The sequence below is a fragment of the Poecilia reticulata genome, chromosome 3 (genome assembly GCF_904066995.2).
Source record: "Poecilia reticulata chromosome 3, P_reticulata-male-v2, whole genome shotgun sequence".
Lineage (NCBI taxonomy): Eukaryota > Metazoa > Chordata > Actinopteri > Cyprinodontiformes > Poeciliidae > Poecilia > Poecilia reticulata.
The window spans coordinates 24,924,682-24,948,639 of NC_088832.1; the positions used below are offsets into that span (position 1 = coordinate 24,924,682).

Consider the following 23,958-nt stretch of genomic DNA (forward strand, 5'->3'; position numbering starts at 1 on the left):
CCGGTGTGTTTTTAATTACTCAAATTAATGGGAGTTACCAATTACCAACATAATCTAATAAATTGAAATATACAACTTAATTACAGATTTTGGATCTAAACTAACTTAAATAAATTCTAACTTCCCAAAATGGAAAACTAAATTAGTAGAAATTGCAAATTGCAAACTTTACATAAATGGTCACAACATCCCGGCCCCTAATTCATGTACAAGAATTATATCTAATATCTGCATAAATGGCCATTACCAAATACAAGATTAATATTAACATTAGCAGATCTATCTCTTCAATGTTTTTGTATCAACAAAAATTTATTAATTTAAACATCAACTTATGCAGTAGTCCATATACATAATTTTTTTTTTCATGGTCCATTCGTCTTAGAAAAATTAAAAAGCAAAAACAGTCAATGTGCCATGACTTCCAAGTTCCTCTTTTATCCATGTGCATGGTCTGTGTGTGTATAAAAAGGTGTATGTAGCAGAATAAGATGTTCAGCATGTCAGTAAATGGCTCTAATATTCGTCCACTCCACCGTGCAAAGCATCTCCAAGGGGACATCTTTCATCCGCAGCCCTCTCCTTGTGATCTCACAACATTTAGTTATGGAATCTGACTAAGCCAATACAAAAACTTTAACTTTCCTGACACAAAACCATTCTTTGACTGATTTGGATGTATGCTTGAATGTGCTGAAAAACAAAATAGCTTTTCATCCTCAGCTTTCTGAGACTTTTGAAGATTTTAAGTCAAAATTTATGGATATTTGAAACTGTTCAAATATTATTTCAAAGACAATAATATTGTTTTAGTAAATCTAACATAAAATATTGACTCCTATGTCCATAATTTGTGCAAAAGCACAAAGGAAAAACTTTTCCCACTGAATTGCTAAAAAGAGACTTCCTTCTCATCCATCATGTTAAACCAAGGACTGCAAAAAGAACATAATGGAACTGAGGAAACTGTCTCATAAACAGTGGTGGAGAAAGTACTCAAAAAATGTACTTAAGTAAAAGTACAAATACAAAGACAAAAATGTACTTAAGTAAAAGTCAAAGTACCACATTAACATTTTACTTAAGTAAAAGTAAAAAAGTACTGGCTTTTAAAAATACTTAAGTATTAAAAGTAAAAGTACTTGCTGAATGCATTACCTAATCACTAATATCATTAAGTGAACCGATCGTATTTAATTTTAATACATTATAAATGTGCCATTTTAATGAACAATGCCACAGATGAAGCATGTTTTTATTGAGTTTACTCTGTAACATAGTTTAGACTTAGATATGTGATTCTATGCATCATAATTTCAGGGATGGAAACATCTCGTCTCCTGTCCTAACGTAACATGAACTTCGCTTTTTTTGCCACACATTTATTTTGAAAGAAATCCAACTGGCAGAGGAGGACATGGAACCAAGGAGCCACGTAGCAGAGTTGTAGTCTAGACCACCGAACCCAAGACCAAATCAAAACCAGCACCCCGTGCTACAAGACAATAAAATTAAGTGCACCTATCAAAATTGCTTCTTAAATTGATCTGAAAGATTCACTTTCCCATAAAAACACCTAGATATTAAATGCTTAGAGCTGAAATAAATTTAACCAGTGACAATTCAAACTCTTCTTCATTCTGTTTTGCTTTCATCTCTGTGCCACAATACACAGAGGTCTCCTGCCATCCCTAAAAAAATAACACCCTGGGCGGTTGCCCATATTACCAATGTCAGAAATAATAATTGTCTGCACCATTAAACATAGTAATTAAAAACGCTCAACTATGAACACTGTCCAAGGCCCAATAAACAACAAGTAACCAAGCAGGAGGAGCACCGTGACTGTTCTCATCCTCCCTCCTGCTGCAACGTCTGCCACCATGACAGGTGACCAAAACAAAGAGCAATGAGCATGCTCTGCGTTCCTACGTTCTTGTTTATTCGCCAATTAAATATAAAGATATTTTAATGAAATAAAATAGCTATTGCAGTGTACGCAGAGCATTACAAGAACAAAGAACGGCTCTCAGTGAGGCTTCAGTACTATAGGACTTAGTCAAGATCCGTCCAGAAGAATCGGATCATCCATGAATGTCATATTACTATATTGCACTTTGGTCACAGCGTTGTCCCATATATGCAACACCTCAGTCAACACCTCCACACAGTAATTCAGCGCATGAGTGGCAACTTTTTTTCAGTCAATACAGCTAGCTTTGCTAGCATCACGTCCACAGATCTTACCTTTCTTTAAGCTTTCCTTCCAAGTGACAAATTGGACAAAGTTCCCACCGTCTGTGAAAGCGAAGCGCTGCTGATTTTACATGTCGCCATATCTTATGATTTATGCAGCCCTATTATATTACTGACGCTCAGAGGAAACCACTGCGCATGTCTTGGAGCTCCGCGTGCGAGTAAAGGTGGAGCCGATGGGTGACAACAGACACTAAGTCACGTTATTGCTTGGATTTTACGGCGCCACCTTAAGTCCCTGAACTTCACATTTTAACGGAAAAAAAACCACAATGCGACTTGGATGTAACGAGTAACGCGACACTTTTGTAGAAATGTAGTGAAGTAGAAAGTACAGATATTTACTGTAAAATGTAGTGGAGTAAAAGTAGAAAGTACTGTTGAGAAAAATTATTATTTTGAGTGTTTAACACAGTTTAAACCTTTTAGAACGAATTTCTTAAGTTTGAACAGGTTTGTGTGAGTGATTTAAAACACGAAGAACTATTGCTGTTTAAAGTACAAAGGAGAATATAGATCTGCAAGAGAATTTCGGCTCAGACCCCTGGGGTCTTATCATTAAAGACAGGAGGTCATAAATTAACATATGCAGGAAGATGGAGGACATTATCACTTGAATTACTCTGAGAAAGGGAACTTTGGTCGGTTCACGTAACCAGGATGAGTAGTCTTCCAAAACCAACATCTGACATGGTGCAAAAAACTGAATATAACATAAAATGTTTTAAATCACTAACATTTAATTTGTAAGACATTTTTCTTAGTTATTAATAACATGTTTTGACTAAAAATTCTATTATCTAGTTTTAGAATTAATTTAGTTAATGATGAATGTATTTGAAATTGTATTATTTCTGACTATATTAGAATCACATGAAAATGTTTTGTTTAGTATTAGAAAATACTTAGGTTTATGGTGAATGAATGTCTTAATTCTTATTTGTTTCTAATTCCTAATTAGAAACAGGAATTGTACTTCATTATTTTCTGTTTATTATCTATTGCTTTTGGTTTGATATCAGGACTAAACTTTGGAGATGCTGAGTGCAGAAGAACAAATTGGGTTTTTGGAGAACTTTTCATTGAATTAAAATACAGTATTAAAGGTTTGTTCCTGGCAGAGCAGAAGAGAAACCAGAATTTCACAGCTACCTGTGAGGTTCCTGCATTTGTTTCTCTTTGCCCAGATGGCTGTAGAGCCGGATAGCGTTAAGAAAATAAATTTAAAATAAGTTAGTTTTAGAATTTATTATGACTTGATTGAAATACCATAATTATAGTTTTAAAATTTATAACATATTCTGACCTATTGATATATTTTACTGTAGTTAAAGCAGATTGTTTGCCAAGATCTTCTGATCTGCTCTTTGTCTGTTGGGAAACAATCAGTAGGAAGTTCTAACTTTTCACACTGATCTGTGAAAAGCCATAAACCACCATGAATTCAGAGAGTCTGCTTCTGCCTTATTTAACAAAAGGTGTTTGATCTTGCGACCAAACTGCGGGACTTTTTTCTAAATTTAAAAGGGCCAGAGATGTCTTCCAATTGGTCAAGTAGAGATACGCCTTATTTGAATACATTAAAGAGGAAAACACACCTACAGGTATAAAAGTTTGTGCACAAGGGAAACAATTCAGAAAAAAGCTGATTTATTTTACTTCTGCACCAGCTCTTTCTCCAAGGACGTCCTTGATATTTCTTTGTCTTCTTGTCTCAGGTAACAATGTTTGTATCTGTGTTTCTTCAGTTTCCTGTACTATCTTATATTTTCTTCTGATTGGATTAAATCCTGTAATTCTGTGACGTCAACACGCATTGTTGTGTTTTTGTCCCCGCACGTGGCCACGCGAGAAAACCCGGGATCAAAAGGAAGTATCAGAGCCAGAGTTTTGCTAAATTTACCAGTAATATAAAAATTCTTCCTTAACATTTGGGGGCTCGTACCGGTTCCGAAGTTTCGGACGTGCGCCTGTGGGGACTTTTTAATTCGTCTGGGTCTGACGCTGCGGTCTGGTAAGCCTGTGTTAAGTTTGCGGGCGGCGCCGCTTCGTTTGACCCTTCCGACTTCCCTGTGCTGTGCGACGCCGCAGAATTATGGAATTCTCTGCAATGTCATAGAAAATTCCCCCCGAAAAGAGCAAACATAGTTTAATGTTAATGAATGAATACACACTACAGGGAGCCGGTGGCGGGCTCAAACAGGGAAACGGCGCAGTCTCTGTCTCAAGCTAGGCTTTAATTTGTGGCCTGCAGGAATGTTACTGTGCCTGTAAACTAACAAATTTAATTGGATTTAATTTTGTGTGTTCTAGTTGTAGAATTGGCTTGATTCGGCCAGGGAATTTGCTCGTTCCTCAAGGACTGATAATTTTAAGGGTTAAATTGGCTGAGTCTGTCGCTTTGGGCGATTTAAGAGACTTTTGATAAATTATTATTTGGCCGGGTTTTCATGTCGCCTTCTTCGCTGGCTCTTCGTAAATTATGTAGCTGGGCGGATTGATGGAAGAACATATTGAAATTGAGTTTTGACCCGACTCTGAAAATTGAGAAATTGTTGAAAATGTAGAAGTTGTTGGGAATTTCTTGCGTTGCAGTAGAACTATATTTTAGCCGGCTTCAAAATTTTTTCCTCTCTTTTCTTCGTTTTTCCTGTTACCTGAGCCTGTCTCTCTTGTTCTCTGTTTTTCTCTGTATCTGTGCTGTTTGTATGTAAAGAGCTCTGTGTGTCTGTGGCGCTGTGTGAGCAAATCAGTGTGAGTGGGACGCTGCGTTTGAAAACTGCTGTTTGTGTGAATTTGAATTCGTGTTTTGCGCTGCGGATCTTGTGTTAAGTTAAATATGGATATTGATTTGTTAAATGATAAGATTCTGAGTTTCTGTTCAGGTCCGTGGAAATCTTTGAATGAACAGATCACAGGTTTACTTAGCGTTTTGGAACAATTGGGGTGGAACACAGTTAAAGTGACGGCAGACGATTTGAAACGGGCAGTCGCGGATGAGACTGCAGCCCGGTCAGACCTTTGTGAAGCTGGTTTATTCAATAAGGGTGCCGCTTTTAAAAAACCTGGAGAAGGCAGAGCAGATCAGGCACGAATGGGCTCGTTGCTTGGTTTTTTGGCAAGGAACAGTTCATCTCCATAAACAGAGCTTTAATGTAGGAATTCTTTTCCCCCTCTTGGCTCCTTTGTTTATTCCAAAATTTACTTGGGACCGTACTAATAGTCCCAGACTCTATTTGGACAGGGGTATTGAAATCTGGATTAAACATACGGGATTACATCCGGCTGATCATTCAGAGCAGAGGGAACAATTTCGTCGGGCCATCCTAGCTGGTGTCCCTTCTTCTGTAGCTGAGAAGATGACCCAAAATCGGGAGCTGATAGGTTGTGATCATGCTGAGTGGGAGAAACATCTGTTACATCATTTGCATGTGTTTCAGGATGCGGAGAGAACTCAGGTTGATGAGCTGGAGCGGTTAAAGAAACAATTGCTTAAGCTTCAGATAAAGGAGGCTAGATACAAAGTGATGAAACATGAAAAACAAATGCAGGTGGGAGTTGATACATTATCAGAAAATTTTCCACCTGTTTTGGGTCGGGTTCCTGCTCCAGCAACACATTCTGGCCCTCGCATGTCTGCAGCTGCATCTTGGCAGAATTTAGCTCCAGGCTGGCGTGGCAAAAGGAAAAGGGCACCCGGTTTCTCAGGTGTGAGGGGAAGGGGTCAACAAGGTGTGAATTGCAGGGACATGTGTTTTTATTGTGGCGAACAGGGCCACTGGGTTCGACAATGCCCACACAAGCTTCATATTCCTGTTGGAGGCAGTACGGCTGACATATAACTGCCAAGAGCAGCACCAGATCCTGCGTCGGTCCCATGATGTGATGCACAGTACGAACAAGCTGGACGATATTGACACACGCAGGACCTTTTGATCTGAGATCACTGCCAGATCTCCTGATCGACGTGAAGAATGATGGACATTTGTTGCCATTTTGTGGTGGTTGCAGGAGTGGCACACTCCATACTGAACACTGACTGAATAAAATCAGTGGTTCTTTTCTCTGCACTACACTGGACTCTGCCTGTCGCCACATTTTTGCACACGCTTGTGCATGATTTTACACATGGACATTTTCTGCTGCAGTTATCAGTGGAGCACCTGGCTGACAGCTGGACATGAATGAACACACCAAGCTTTGGTCCTGCTTCTCACTTTGGAAACCCTAGATCCGAACACTTGTGTTCTCTGGGCTGATTTTTGACCTTTTCCCATGCCACCCTGTTTAAATTATTTAATTGGACAGAATGCTTCCAGGAGTAGGTAGATGTAACTTTAGTAGGTAGTGCCTGGAACATGTTTTTGCATTTTTGTGGCTAAATAACTGTTGCTGGTGCATGAGTTTGACTCAAAAGCACGCTAGAAGTGGCAGTGCCATATGATCTTTTGGCTCTGCACTCTGGCTCATAGCCTTAGTTATTGGGAGGTGTAATTTCATGCTCCCTGTTGATTCTAGACTGACGGTATATTCCTGCTCCTCGCTTTTTCTTCTCCCATCCATGAAACATATGAAATATAGTGTTCTGGGCCACATGTCCCACTGACTTGGGGCACGCTGACATCACACCTGTTGCTTTTGATTTTTAACGAGGTCCTCCCTTTTGGTCGTTTACATAAGTCTGCTGCAGTGGAGGGGACAACAGAAGCTGGCCCGAGTGTTACTTATTAGAGGTCAAGCTTTTATTCAGTAAAGAAAGGAATAATATTTTGTTAAATGCACTTACACTGTGTTTTTGGATAAAGGCTGCACATACTTGTTATCACATTCAGTTAGTGAGTGTTATACACTGTGTACATCTGAGCTGTCAGTCTCCAGGAACAGAGCTTCTTTTAGTTTTGATATTTTTTTAATTTTTTTTCATTTTCATTTTTGTTGTTTCAAATCATTTAGATGTCTGCAAGTCACGGAGCTGTGAGTTTGAATCACCCTGGGATATGACTGTGGTGGACATGCTGCACTTTCTTTGTATGACTAGGAATGGTAGGAATTATGCTCCTAGATTATCCTGATAACGATTGGCTCTAACTCGTTGCCATTGGCAATTTAGTTTGGATGTTTCTGTGGCTGAACTGAGTGCACACAGTTCTGCCTCAGAAACAGGGGGAGAGCACATCTGAGTGCCACAAGTGAAAGATTTGAGAAGTCTGTACACAGACGGTTCCTGTTGTAAATATGAAATAAAAGCAGCATATGCACTACTTTAAGATTTAAGTAGTGAGTTTCAGGAACAGAACCAATCCATAAATTGAATTTTGTTTGTGTGGCACATTTCAGTAGCAGGGCATTTCAAAGTGCTTTACATAATTGAAATAAAACAGCATGTGACATTGAGTAAACAGTGAGATAGAGAGATTTTTAAAAAAAAGATACAAATATTAAAACCCACACTCCTTTTAGGACTTCAGTTTAACGACGTTTAACTGGGACTTTAGTCAAAAACATAGAAGACAACAAATGCAGGGTTCTTAAAAACGCATAAAATATGAAACGGAAATGTAAATTGGTAGAAGCATTATTCCTGTGTTAATTTGTTATTGTGATTAAAACAGGGGTCATGAAGAAAGCAGGATAAGAGTGACAGCTGAAGGCGCTGCCACTGACAACACAGCCAAGACGGCTGTTTGATTCTTGTCATTCCTTTAAAATGGTAAGTATTAGAACTGAAGCAGGTGGAATAGAATCATCTGTACAAGATATTTTAACACAAAAAGGGGGTGTCACCACTGGAGCTGTCTGATGAGCAATAAGGAGTCAGTTAATGACCGACTCTGACAAGGACTGAATGGTAAGGTGATTCTTTCTCCTGATATGAGACTCCAGGTTCTTCAAGAAGTCTATGGACTTGGTATGAAAGGATTTCACAAGTGGTGATAACCTGGAGCACAGGTGGTATCTTTTCTCAAAGACAGGGTTAAAGGATAGATATGCTGACGCTGGTAGGTATTAATCCCTCTGGATGTAATACTCAAGGTACCTGGAGGCGTGGCCAGCGCAAAGGAAGACAGCAAAGCTTTCATATTCTGCTTGATCAATCATTACATTCCACGCTATGGATTTCTGACGAAGATCAGGTGAGTAAATGGTACTCCTTTTAGGAATCAAGATCTGCAGAATGTGGAACAGATGCTCTGATTGACCCATTTATTCGGTACAGTATATTATCCCCAATCACAAGGCAAGGTTGAGAGAGTAAATAAAACAAAATTGGCTATAAACTGTGCACAGTCTAAATTTAAATTGGGTAAATGCATCGCTTATTATTGGATGTTTGTTTGAATGTCCATTAACAAATCAACAGGGTCCATATGAGCTCCACACAAGAAGGATGTTTTCAGCACCTGCACTCGGATTCCAGAATGGACAGGTGAACCTGCACATTTATTTCATAATTATGTTTTTAGTGAGTCACAGGTTCTGGCAACAGAGTTTGCAAAATACCAGACGTCATAGGACCGTCCAGGCTCAGGACCGGTTCCAGGAATCAACTGGGTGTGGCTGAAGGTCATCAAAAGACAGTGGTCTGAACCTCGCTTCACCAGACCATACCAACTCGTGGAAAGGACGTCTCATGCTGTCCGTCTGCAAGGGAAAGGAGACACCTGGTTCCATTGGAGTCACTGCACAACAGCTGAGGAGCCACAACGCGCTCCGAGACGTACAAGAAGATCTGCAACTTCAGACGAGGAGCGTCTGCAGGCACTTCCCAGGACCGAGGAGGATCAGCAATTCCTGCCATGACCACTTCTAATTCCTGGAATTCGAGGCTTAAAAGGCCCGGACAGGCATAATACTCCTGTTTCCGGTGTCCTTATATTGAGAAAAGGAGGTTGCACCCTCTCCTTAAACTCACTGTTATATTGGCACAATAAATCCAATTTTCAGTGAGCTACGGACACTCAGGTGGGAACCTGAGGTTTAGACCCGACGAGGACAAGTTACAAGAGGATCATCACCGTTAACACATCTTCTCTCTTTTGCGTATTTTCGTCTTTTCTTGCGAACTCAATGAACTTTCGTTTCTTTTTTCGCGCGTATTTTTAGATCATTTCTGGACGAAGAACTTCTTTTGTTTTTGAGGAAAGACAAAGAAGAAAGATACAGACTCTAAGACGATTATTGAATTCTGTAAAAAAGAAACGTGTAATTGATTTTTATGTGTTCTAATTTCTTTTTCCTTGACAGTTTTGTTTTTGGTGTTGCTTTTTACACTGTTGAAAGATTGTAATTGTTATGATCAGTATTGATTTTGTGATTCGTGTCCATCTTTGGTAAGTTTTGTGTACCTCAGTCATTTTTCCATTTTATCCTTTTTGGGTGATGATTTGTAATGTGTTTTGCTTGTTTTGAAATAATTGAGTTATAGGATTTTTAAAAGGTTAATACGTATTTTTACATTTAAATTGAGATTGTTACAAATTTTTGCAATACTTCAGGTGAGTATTAAATTACTGGACAGAACAAATCTATCATCTACAGGTAGAATAAGGAGTTTAATTTTAGATGCATAAAACTGATAAGGGTAGCAGAGGCCCACCTGCTCCGCCTCCCTATCAGATGCTTTACTGTGGTGCTGCAGATGAGGGGGATGTGGAGCTGAGGGGTCCTGTTGAAAAGGGGGACTGTATAAGAAGGTAAATGTTTTAGTTATTCTAATACACGGAATTTTTTTTTTTTTTGTTCCTATATTGGAAGGCCTAATCAATTTATTTGTGAGGTCTGTGTATCTCAGACCTCAAAAGGGGGACTGTTGAGAAAAATTATTTTGAGTGTTTAACACAGTTTAAACCTTTTAGAACGAATTTCTTAAGTTTGAACAGGTTTGTGTGAGTGATTTAAAACCCGAAGAATTAGTACAAAGAACTATAGGATCTGCAAGAGAATTTCGGCTCAGACCCCTGGAGTCTTATCATTAAAGACAGGAGGTCATAAATTAACATATGCAGGGAGGTGGAGGACATTATCACTTGAATTACTCTGAGAAAGGGAACTTTGGTCGGTTCACGTAACCAGGATAAGAAGTCTTCTAAAACTAACATCTGACATGGTGCAAAAAACTGAATATAACATAAAATGTTTTAAATCACTAACATTTAATTTGTAAGACATTTTTCTTAGTTATTAATAACATGTTTTGACTAAAAATTCTATTATCTTGTTTTAGAATTAATTTAGTTAATGATGAATGTATTTGAAATTGTATTATTTCTGACTATATTAGAATCACATGAAAATGTTTTGTTTAGTATTAGAAAATACTTAGGTTTATGGTGAATGAATGTCTTAATTCTTATTTGTTTCTAATTCCTAATTAGAAACAGGAATTGTACTTCATTATTTTCTGTTGATATTATCTATTGCTTTTGGTTTGATATCAGGACTAAACTTTGGAGATGCTGAGTGCAGAAGAACAAATTGGGTTTTTGGAGAACTTTTCATTGAATTAAAAGTACAGAATTAAAGGTTTGTTCCTGGCAGAGCAGAAGAGAAACCAGAATTTCACAGCTACCTGTGAGGTTCATTCATCTGTTTCTCTTGGCCCAGATGGCTGTAGAGCCGGATAGTGTTAAGAAAAGAAATTTAAAATAAGTTAGTTTTAGAATTTATCATGACTTGATTGAAATACCATAATTATAGTTTTAAAATGTATAACATATTCTGACCTATTGATATATTTTACTGTAGTTAAAGCAGATTGTTTGCCAAGATCTTCTGATCTGCTCTTTGTCTGTTGGGAAACAATCAGTAGGAAGTTCTAGCTTTTCACACTGATTTGTGAAAGCCATAAACCACCATGAATTCGGAGAGTCTGCTTACACCTTATTTAACAAAAGGTGTTTGATCTTGCGACCAAACTGCGGGACTTTTTTCTAAATTTAAAAGGGCCAGAGATGCCTTCCAATTGGTCAAGTAGAGATACGCCTTATTTGAATACATTAAAGAGGAAAACACACCTACAGGTATAAAAGTTTGTGCACAAGGGAAACAATTCAGAAAAAAGCTGATTTATTTTACTTCTGCACCAGCTCTTTCTCCAAGGACGTCCTTGATATTTCTTTGTCTTCTTGTCTCAGGTAACAATGTTTGTATCTGTCTTTCTTTAGTTTCCTGTACTATCTTATATTTTCTTCTGATTGGATTAAATTCTGTAATTCTGTGACGTCAACACGCATTGTTGTGTTTTTGTCCCCGCACGTGGCCACGCGAGAAAACCCGGGATCAAAAGGAAGTATCAGAGCCAGAGTTTTGCTAAATTTACCAGTGATAGAAAATTCTTCCTTAACATAAGCTAACTTAGATCATAATATACGCTGGAGCATATTAAAAATTACCCTTTTTAAAGGTGTTTACACATAGAGAAATTGTATTTGCAGTGAATCTATTTTAGCAGCAGCACTCTGTGTCTAGATTCAGAGAGCATCAAGAAAACCCAGGCTTGGCCACATGTAGCAGCAGCCCATACTCTTGTTATGCTCCTGAGAATCTGCATTGTCCAATTGGAGATTAAGTCATGTTATCTTTTGGTGATTGGAACAAGATTTATATAAATTTTATTCTACATAGATAATAATCCTATGTAATCCTTATTTTGAATCTAAACCCTAATCAGATTTGGATGTAAAATTATTTATTTTTAATCAAGAAAACAGTTTCAGATTTTAAAAAAACCGAGATCAGTAAAAAAAAACTGTCTTAATTCTATGTTTATTCTAAAATTTAGTAGTAAAATATATATTTTGGTCTTGAGCTCTCTGAGGATGGAAGCCCTCCTTGGCACTGTTTCAAACTGTTAATTTCCAATCTAGTTAAATTTAACATGCTGTTAAAATAAAAGGATACTTTTCAAATAAATCTGTCAGGAATGTGGTTAATTTTTGGCGTGCATGTACAATTTGTTTGAGCTGTTATGCCACAGTTTTTTTGTTAGGTTAAAAAAGTTCTGAAGTAGCTTGGATTAGTTGAAGATAAACTTACACATGCTACCGGATCAGATGTGAAAAAAGACTAAACTGATTGATTACATATGCAACATGGAGAAGCAGCATTCAGTTTTTAATACTCCTTTAATCTGGGACAAACAACCAGAAAACGGCAAAACGCCCAAAACAGAGTTCCTTTAAATCAAGGCCAAAAACACATTTGTTTAGAGTTCCCTTTGATTCATAATAACTGGAACATTAACCTATTTATTGGATGTATATTGGATGATTATTTTTATGATAGGTTTTGACAAAATGTAATGTTTATTTTTTCACAGTTGGATATTGTATTATGGTTTCACCATGTAAAGCTCTGTGAACTGCCTGGTTGCTGAAATGTGCTGTAAAGATAAACCTGACTTGACTTAAAGTTTTGTATCTTCGGTCATAAAAAAAAGTCAGATACACAACAGTGCTGTGGTTTATTAGGATATCAGAATTCAGATAACGTAATGTTAACTGTCAGACTTATTTATTGAACAATATATCAGATCCTTTGACTTTAAGCTATACTCTTCGATGCAAGTTTAGGATAAACCAGCGAACGGTGACATAATATCTCACAGATTCTTCTGGGAAGCATATACATTTTGGCTTCCTTATCAAGAAAGTTCAAGCAAACAATGTTGCCAAGATTCCTTGTTTGCCCTTTATAAATCATGTCTTCTAAAGGGTTGCTTTGATTCTTTCATGCATGTTTGAGAAATCCTTAAATCTCTCATGGTGGACCCTAAGCTCTTTCTCCAAAAAAGCGATGCCTATTTGCACAAAGCTCCTCCTTGGAGCTGCAGTCCCCAGACTGCCTCACAGAGAAACCCTCCCTAGATCCTTCCACCGCTTCTTCATCAACAATAAGCAATCACTTGCTGTAACTGTGCATCATACAAACTACTTCTCAAACTCCTAGGAAAGTTTGTGAACAACATAATGAAGAAACATTGCTGTGAACACATGTTGAAGGCAGAGCTTCTTAAAGAGGCAGGCTAAAATTGCAAAGTCAAATTACAACATTTTTATAACAAATTAAGGTTATGGTATGCTATAAAATAACACTATGTGCTTGAAATAGATATACCGCCCTTTTAATCAGATTCTAGATTTTCATCTATAGAACAATAGTCTGACAGTTTTCCTCACCAGACAGAACAGCCACAGCTATTTCCATCATCTTTTAAAATATTGAAGCTCTAGTTGCTAAATCTATCCTGAATGATTGACAGTTTTGACAGAGCTGAGCTGTCACATTAAGTAATTAAATCTCTAGCTAAGTATTTTGCTCCAAGCTGCCTGTGGCTAAAGAAAAAATAATAATATTCAAATGAAAAGGTAGAAAACTAACATGCTTTACAACGAATGGGGAAATAATTATGGCAGTAGTCCTCAGTCCACCTTTAACATTATTCACAGATCAGCAGGATACAAGAAGAAGTAAGGACGCCAACTTCAGCAGGCAAAAAGCAATATGTCTTTATTCTTCAGATTAGAATTACAATCTCCAGGGAATTTTATCCACCAGACCTGTTGAAAAAACAGTCAGAGCTCACAGTCATGTTCATGACCAAATATGAATGCTAAGATGGTAACTCATGGCATCAGTACATTTACTAAAGATGTGCCGATCAGGTTTTTTCCTGCCGATACCGATCACCCTTGAGGGCCGATCACCGATACCGATCACATAATTATTATTATTTTTTATCATAAACACTACCGGTTACATTATGTGGAAAAAGGAACAATGAATTCACCTTAATTTAGACAAAAATTTGTTTTAATAACTTTTTCCAAGAAGAAAACTAAACAAAACAGGTATTGTGCAAATTATACTGCTATCAATAATACTATCTTTAACAGACTGATAACATATGAAGGCTCTGAAGAGGCTAAATAATGCAAAGAGTCAAAATAAAACCTCTCAACATTGCCAAAAAAATTCAAGTATAAAACTTAAGATTCAAAGGCAAATACAGGATCCATTACAATAAACAATCCAGAATTACCGAATGAAAACATCATGATAGCATGGCGGCTAGCTGATTACTGCTAGTTCTGATTGGCTGTTTCTGACTGAGTGGAGTAATTATGCAGAACAGGGAGGAGATCGATTATTTTTTCAGAGATTATCTGTCTCATGTTTGGACAGCGAAAGTTTTAATACGTATGTAAAATGTATTTTTTTATGTTAGATGCTGCAGCTTTAAGCAGAGGTTCGGTGTGAGAGTCACTACCAGGTGGAGCAGAAGCGGCGCTCCATCTGTGAAATATTACTACCTGTAGCATAGCAGTGGTTCAACAGCGAGAGCAGAACCACATCGCAGCTCGAAGACTTAAATAATTTTGCGGGTTATTTGTTTAGCTTTCTGACCGTCATGCTAATCCGGGTGAGTGTTTGTAGCTGTGCGCTGCTTTACCTGCTATCTGATCCTCCATATGTATTTTTTACTGCAGTGAGCCTCGATGTAGCCAAACTCCGTCAAGTATGGCATTGTTTTTATGCCATATTAAATTCGTCGTGTTGATGCATTTTGACGTGCTTCAATTTTCCGCCGCAACACGCAAACGTCCCCATTCACTCAGTGCGTTAAAGTTCCACCTCACTTAGGATTTGTTGCTGCGTGTTTGCGCAGTGTGAAGGAAAGAGGAGACCAGCTGCACAGGCAGGCTGAGAAATGAGATGCAGGTGATCGGTATCGGCAACAAGAGCCAATGATCGCCGATCACCGATCATGCACTTTTTCACGGAAATTTGCCGATTATGATCGGGGGCCGATCGATTGGCACACCTCTAATATTTACAAGCTAATTTTGGATTTTAATCTGTTCAAAGAGTTAGATTAAAGCAGTACTCTTAACCCTCACATCGCTTTAGCTTCCAGTTGCTGATGGGCTCAATTTCTGAATTCTTTTTATTCCCTAAAAAACAAAAATACATTTATGCTTAGCAGATGCTCTGGGCAAACAGCCAGCTGCAGCTCAGAGCATCAGCAAAATAACCCGTCATTCTGTGAGGTAATTGACTGTGTGGATGACTATTGCAAGGATGCCATTGACTTGACTACCATCAATAGAGGTATTTTACAGAAAGTATGTCTCCTCTAGTAACCTCGCAGACACACTTGGTTGCACACACACACACACACACACACACACACACACACACACACACACACACACACACACACACACACACACACACACACACACACACACACAGTGAGGCAGGTGGTGACTGTTCATCTAATAGATGGGAATGTAGAGACCCAGACATAGAGTGTGTGGTAGATCATTATTTATTAAAGGCTGAATCACACACAACATTTGATACCAAAGCAAGCATGCCACTTTGGGGGCACATTGCTTTTTGTTTTTTTTTTTTTTTACTTGGGCCTGAGATGATACAGACTGCGAGGTCAAAAGATGAGGAGCATCATGTCTCTTAGATTATGATTTTCTCTGTAAATTCTGCTTTGTGGGTACTCTGCCCTTTAACAAGCTAATCTGAGGATCTCCTGGTCGGCAAGACAACCTTTGAGCAGGTCCATGTGTGTGTATGAGTGGACGGCACCATTAAACGTGGGTGGATGGACAAAGAATGCATGGCTAATCAGATTAATCAGTCTCTTTTCAGTCTTTTCTCATCCTTTGCCCATTATTATGCAGGATGCAAAAAGCTGACCCTAAACATTGTCACAGAGCCAAGATGATCCCCTCAGGGGTCGGCGTCTCCAATTTACTGTTTTCTCTTCTCCTCCTCTGCACTGCTAACAGGGATTTATTGGGCTGGTGAGTGTCAGAATAGAAGCGTAATTGAAAGGAAGAGAAGACTGCTTGTTTGTTGCCAGAGAACAAGTGCAGTTTGAGAGGACATCAGAAACAAGGCAGGGGTGAGGCCATGAGCAGGAGAGAAAGCACTGTTTTGTTAGCCCAGACCCCTCGGCTGTCAGTGTGGGCAGGAAAAGCAAATAAGCAATTTGAGGAGCTGAAGCTGATGTAGCTTATACGAGAATATCTTCTGCCCCAGTCTAATCCCCACAAGGAATATTTTCTGAATTCAGTGTCTCTGAAGCAAAGAACCTCTTCACATGTCGGGCACATGCAGAGTCTTGGATCAGTTAAAAGCAAATCCTTGTTTTATTCATTTTTTTCACAAACAAGTGTTTGATGACGATGTTCAACCTTTCCTTGAGCAACTCAAAGGCTACGAGAAGCGTCTCATTCATTTTATTTCCACTAAAGAGGTAATGCTAGTCATTAGGGGGAAGGATTTCCACACTTTTTCTCAGCTGGAATTTTTGTATTTAATTTTATTTATTTTTTGCTCTCTGTGCAAAACAACTTTTATTGTTTTAGGCCAATTAAATCACTTTATTTCCAGTGATCATATTAGAGATGATTATACGAACATTTCTTCATAGAAAACTGAATATTTAATGGGTTATTCTTAATTTACCATAATTAGTGTTGTTCCAGTAAGCCCTTAATGAGAACTAGTTCTAAATTACTTTAAGCCAGGTTAAAATACATTCATTTATGTTCAGACATAAATGTTTTCATTTACCCTCAAGACCACATAGTTATATTGAACGCCTGCCAGATACTGAAAGTTTAAGAAATTTTGAATCTTATAAATTGAAGACAGTATCACAATTTGCGGTTTGTTACTGCTTATGGCTTTGATTGGAAGTGGAATGCATGAGTTCTTGTAGTGGTTCAGTCTACGTGCATGTTTGGTTATTCCTGCATTGAAAACGGCCTGGTTGGGTCATGGACCTTCATTTGACATACTTATATTGAAAGCAACACACACAAAAACTGTTTGTGTGTGCTCAACAGCATGACTTCATCCCTGCTGCCCACTACAGACAGACACACAGGCGCAAAGCAGCCACTCAGCTATCGACTTGGGAGATATGGTTGTTTTCCTTTCCGTATATGAAATATCCAAAGTTTTCCCCTGGAAATCACCCAAAGCAGAGCGCTATCAAATGGCATCAGCTGATCTATGATCTGGTTCAAGTTTGTCATGTAAAATATCAGCACTGTTCAGATGAATGCTCTTAAAAAAGTGAGCTCTAATCTTAAGATCGTGTGTTTTGAGCGCGTATCCACAACACTGCCTTTGGTTCTGCTGTAGGCTCATCCTGCTTGGGAGCCACATACAGATACACATCTTTTCTTCACACTTCTCTCTGATGCTTGGTGTCGAGATCTGCTGTTATTGTCTCTTTCTTTGTTTTTCTTCCTCCTCTTGGCAGGTATTTGTTGTCAACCTGACATAATAGCTCCCTGGGCGGTAGCCATATTGTCCATTTAAAAACAATAAAAGGCCACTGATGACACTAGAATTAATCACATCTCACTTTCCGCCCTCGTGATTTTTTTGCCAGGTCTTCTTTCCTGACATAATGGCCTTCATTCTTTCATACAAAATTTACACTTGTTTACTGTTTAATTTTAATAGCACCAGATGAGACTGGCAAGAGAGACGGAGCATAAGCCGAAATAAACTATTCACAGATCACTGCACAGAAAACGGTAGAAATTAGACAATTGCCGTCCATGTTTATTTATTTCTTCCCACTTTTCCTGTTCTTGTCAAAGTTCTAGTGTTGTTTGGCAATAAATCAAATTACTGCTGCACAATCAACTGGCATGTTTGTTTAGAGTTTAGATGCTTTTGATGTGTTCAGTGGTGTGCAGATGGTTTTGATTTTTAATCAGCATACAAAAACTTTTTGAAACCAGTTGGTTATTTTCTATTACAAGTCTTTTCGAAAAATATGTGCAGACTGTGGAAAGCTGTGTAGTGCTTCCCTAAGTTTTGATGCACAGTGTTTTACTGACAGCTTTAGACTTGTGGCCTTCTTGAGCGTCATTTAAAAAAAAAAATCACCAAAAATAATTTGTGTTGAAATAAAATGAATAGTTTATTTTTTTTATTTTTATTTCAGCATTCCTGTGATTGCTGTTTGTAGTTATAACTTCTCTGCATTTTCTTATGCACCTTTGGGGTTGAATCACTTTAAGATGTGTGATGATATTGGTTCAGCTCAAAGCTGATTTGGTTCAACCCGTCAGCAACCAAAATCTCTTTGAATACTGATTGGTCAACAGGTTTATGTGTGAATGTGGGTTTGGAGCAAAATGGCACTCTTTAACTTTATTCTCTTCCAGTTTCACTTCTTTCCTGTTGTGTTGCATCCAAATATGTTATGGGTTTCTCTGTTTGTTTCATAAATGAACTCTATAAATTATAATTAAAAGTACTAACCTGTATTTTGGGGAAAGAAACCAATACAACTGTACACTACGCCAAATTTGGCTTCCAGGATGAAGTATAAACAAGTTCCTCCACAACTGTAAAGGATATAATACAATGTTACGCATTCAGTGATTTCTAGAAATCTAAAATGATTCCTATGGGATTTTTATGTAGCTCATTTTATAAACGGTAAGAGCAGCATTTTTATTACGGTATTGTGCTGAAATCAAACAGAATGAAATTGCTATCAGGGTGGCAAATTACTGTGGAGCTCTTTTGAGTTTATAGTAGTCTACCTACTGATCTTGAACACTGCACAGAAGTCAAGCAGAGGGCAAGGGCTTAAAAATGACCAAGTACTAGATTTGATGGTGATACAATACGTATACGAAGTGAAAACACACAAGCTCCAGGTTACATTACCGTTGAATTTAGTTTCAAACATAAGCGACTGGTTAGAAAACACAGCAAAAAACCCCACAAACATTAAATAACATTCAAAGAACGCAGTCCTTGAAATTCAGCAGATGCAGGCATGAGAAGGTCTGAAGTGTTTGACTTCCAACTTTATAGTTTGGAGCAGTTTCATCTAGCAAATTACCTTCTTCTTATAAAAACCCATATTTGGAAAGAGTCAAGGAGAGACTAAGGAGAGGAAAAAAACAGAAAAGACATTAGAGCGGGTCTTATTCCACTGCTGCAGTAATGATAATGTTTGCCGGTGGCCAAACACACAGAGAGCTCAGAGTATTAGCAGCAAAGAGAGGATAATAGCACAGAGAATTATTAGACACACGTACTCTGTGTTTGAGTCAATTCTTTAGGCTTATTACACACTGTAGGGGGTGAGAGAGGGGCTTAAACAAGTAATACTGCATTACACGCATTAAAGGGTGACAGTAATTACTTACTCCAGTCAGTCTGTGGTGTTTGGACAGAAAAACACAAGCCCTATGTGCGCTTCTTTCTCTTTCAATGTGGCCATTTCCTCTTTCCTCATTTCTCCTCTTCTCCTTCTTTCCTCTTGCCTCGCCGCGCTCCCTCTCACCTGCAATTCCTCCCCGACTCTCTCCTCACTTCTCTTCTTCACACGGTGTCTTTCCTCTCCTTATCAGTGCAGCGGCGGATGCCTGGGTAATGAGGATCAGTGTTGTTTTAAACATGAAATGGTGAGGGGGCCCCGGCGGGGCGGAATCAATAAGAGCCATTACCTCTCCTCTCTAATGATGCAGCCTCCCCCCCTCCCCAAACCCCCTTCTCTCTGCACACATCACCCCTTGTCTCAGCCCATTTCTACTCGCTATCCAATATTGGATGGGAGGAGGTTATGAATTATCGAATCCCAAGGGCAATGTGCCTTGCCGCCAATTACCCAGTGAAAAATGACCCCATCTCAAGTGTGTGTGTGTTTGCACGCAGATGTGTGGGTACGGAGTGGGTGGAGAGTTTGACATAGACCGGCTGGTGTCACATGTTTGTGGACAGCAATGCCTGTCTCTGTCTGTCTCTGTGTTTTACACACTGACATACTGTACACACACACACACGCACACACTGGACTGTACATTGTGACTGATGATAGCCATTTTTTTGCTTGTTTGTTTTTTTCTTCTTTCCCTTTAGAAGCTGTGGTGGTGCAACAAATGATCTGTCAGTTCCAGAGGACTATGACATTTTTTGCTATTACTACACTCTAAAGAGTGGCTCTTTTTTTTTGGATTGAAGATCAGCTCTGCATAACACACAGTTGTTTAAGTTACCATTACACATGCTATCAGGGCAGCAATCTGTAAGAGGTAAACTTTGGTTTAGTTTTATGTTCTTTGCATTGGCATTTCCAGCAGTAATTAAGATGATGTGAGTGTGGCTATTTTATCTGTCAAACTGTCATGTGTTATGCGAAAAGCTTTAATTGAAGACTTCATAAAAAAGGGAAATAAAACATTACTGTTTTCCCACAGTTACAGGTACTGTGCATAATTATGTATAGCAGTGATTAATATCCAGTGTCAGCTTTCAAACCCGATAGAAGCAGTATGCCATCGATTTCAGTAAAAGATATATGGCCCTTAAGACCATAGCAGTGGGTTCTTAACTTTCCTCATCTTTATTGTTTCTAAACACTTCTACTGTTGCCAATTAGGCAGCTTCTGTGGGAGTCATCCCAGCGTCTTTAACTTAACGGTGGCACGTCATGGAAACCAGAGTTTGATTACATTAATGCAAATAAATCCAGCAAGTGGTGGCTTAGGTGCTAAAATAACCTTTTCAGAGGTGAAACTAAATTACTTTAAGTACACTGACATGACCGTGGAAGCTGAACTTAATTTCTGTTTTTTTTTTCAGCATCACTTAGTGTTTTTGTTTCTCCCCCAGACCTTTTACAGGCATCTAACTGAGAACCTGAAACATTTGAGCTTTACCTTACATACCAAACCTACACTTATTCACTTTGACGTTCTTGATTTGTACATATTTTTTTTTTACATATATCTGTTTTGGGTATTCAATCACAATGTAACCAATAGTAACAACGGTGTGCTGTAGATCTTATGTTTTCTCCTAAATTTATCCAAAGTCATAAAGTCATTTCAATACAAATGTAAACCGTTTGATACCATTATCCAAAACATAAAACTTTACATCAACTTTCTTATTCATGCAACAAATGAGAGAACTGTGCATCATACCGACGCCCATGTTATGAAAATGGATTATGTGGTCATCTTTTACAGCAATGTAGGCCTGCATTCAGAACAGCAGCTGAAATTCACTTTTTCAGAAGTTCTTTTTTTTTTTACTTTCTCTGGCAGCTCCTCCTCATGTCAGCTGCTCGTCTTCCTAAATGCGCTGATGAGATGAGTTTTTAAGTTTCCATTGCTTCTTTCACGTCTTTGTTTAACACAACGTTATTGCTTTTCTTTTCCACATTTCTTTGCAGCATGGGCTCCTACGCACACACGCTGCGCACCGAACACAATGAAATCATCTTCTGTCTCAAGTGTATCTTTTCTGTCCGTTTAGCGGTTTCATTGTGGGGAAGTGCTTGGTGCTGCTATACAGCACTTTGAGCTCTGATTGAATTACACTGATGGAGCATCAATTACAAAGAATAGTAGCAGAGAGAGAAAAAAAAAAAACCAAGCTCCTGAGATTGCATCATAGTTTTTGGCAGATAATACATGTCAACAAGTTTGTTTTTCCTTTTTTATGTCTCATGGTTATATGTTTTGTTTCATGACTGGCCTGCTGTGTGAGAAGTTCCACCTTCATTTTTTTGTTTCCCTCCAAAACTCCTACTATTGTTCCATGGTGACTTACAAGATTAGTAATTATGTTTACTTGTCCATACTTGAATTTCAGGATCTGACTTTATTTTTTGTAGCTGGGGTTTATGTTCTCCGTCTCTCAGTGGGATCTTCTGTGGGATCTGGATAACATTTTATCCTGTTACCCATCCTGAGATATGTAATGTAAGAGTGAGGACCATCCACATCAGATTTGAACTTAAACTTCCAATAACTTCTCTCCCCTAACCCTAACCCTGGTGTGGATAATGATTGCAGAGAAACATAATGCATTTGTATACAAAACCAAGAATCTATGGAGAAATGACTCTTAAAGTCTTCAGATTGTGAAAGCAGAACTTTCAACAAAATTCATAAAGTTGTACAGTGACAACAGAACTGTAGCATATCATGCCTCTTGTAGCCCAAACTGCACAATCCGCACAAGCTTTAAGTTATAATCTCTACATAACAAATGTATTATGTTTCTCCGCAGTCATTGGTATTCAATCCCAATAACAAAGACAAAAATAATAAACAACTTGCATAATATTAACCAACACCCAAACGCATTAACACAACCATGATGTCATCAAATTGTCTGGTTGCATACACCTGATTTTGTTCTCTTCTTAAAAAATGTGTTAAAAACAACAAACACCCCTAGGCACTGCATTAGAAATGGAACATCCCAAAATCAGCCTCTGCATATAAGGCATAGGAAGGCCTCTGCTCTGGTTTGACACAGAGTGTTGGACAAAAGAATGAAGGTAAGATGGAAACAACATATAATATCTGATAATCTTCCCTATTATGATCAAGTAACCAACAGGTCGTCAAAGAATCATTACCTTTGACAAGGTAGAGTGCAGCACAAACCAAACAACATAATTTTGCAAGCAGTCCAGACTTGGCAAAGTAAATTCATTTGTCCATTCACTGGGGTCCATGAATAGCCCCATGGCATTTCATGATGTTAACTATTAGACTTAATTCTGCATTTACTTCAGCAAAGTGAATGGAAAAACATCCAAAGTAATGAAATGGTTACCTTAGCTGAGTGATAATTTGCTTTTTATAGAGTTTCTGGAATTCAGAGTGATCTCTCAGAGAAAAAAATACTTGGGTTCCTTTTGCACTTTTTATTTTTTTAATGTGATGTATCTCTTACCTTACCCGAAGGCTGAATTGCTGTACAGTACCTAGTGACACATCTACACTTGAAGAGCAGGCTCTTGAGAAGTTGAATTTGTATTTAGAAAGGATCTTATGCTGCATTCCAGATGTACTCGGAACTAGGAAATTCCAACTTCCCAGTCAGAAAAACCAACTGGAATTCTACAGCTTCTCAGTGAAAAGCTGTAGAATTGATCAATTCAACCTATTTGGATAGATTATGAGACTAACTGCATAAACGGGTACAAATAGTTGACATCGAGCAAGTCACTAAAAGCTGTTCATGCATATGAAATTGTAAAAAAAAAAAACTGCGTAAAAATTGGCAGATGTAATATGTTGGTCTTCTTCCTCTTTGTTTGCTCACTGCTACCCTTGTAATTATCACTTCCTCATTCTGGATGAGTTTGCTGCGTCTCTGCGTGGCTCTAACCCAAGGTTGTTCCAACAACATGTTGTCTTTTTGAAATTGACTGCTTTGAGCGGCTATGATGTGCTCTCTGGAAGACATGCCAAGACTGCTGGCTCAAGTCCAACACGAGAGATGAAATCAGGAAAGGAAAGAAGAAGAAATGAGAATTCTGAGCCAGATTCAATAATTTTGTTTACTCAGAGTGTACAATCCTTTTGAATAGAGGGTGCTGGGTAACGACGCAGAGTCTTTACTCGGTTTAGGAACGTCACAATGAATCCCAAAATGTTTGGTGCACTGTGTTGCCCAGAAATGACTGAGTTGTACATGTTATTGATTAGCTTGACACAGAAAGATGAACAAAAAGGTTGCAAATCTATCAAAAAACCTTTCATCCAATATTTATGAATATTGATCAATTTTTACAATTTGCTTTCTAAAGCAATCCTTTTTTCTGAAATCTGTAGTTTAGACTGAGTTTATGTAGTAAAACAAGTTAATATTTTAAAGATTTTGCATGGATAA

General features: G+C 38.2%; 1 long non-coding RNA gene across 1 annotated transcript; it reads right to left on the minus strand.

The window, feature by feature from the left end:
* Nucleotides 1-13,738: 13,738 nt before the first annotated feature.
* On the minus strand, nt 13,739-19,634 carry LOC145551136 (uncharacterized). Its single transcript, XR_014086957.1, has 2 exons — nt 19,470-19,634; nt 13,739-19,203 (listed from the first exon to the last, which is right to left on the minus strand). It is a non-coding gene; the product is annotated as an uncharacterized LOC145551136 (long non-coding RNA).
* Between the last annotated feature and the right edge of the window lie 4,324 nt (nt 19,635-23,958).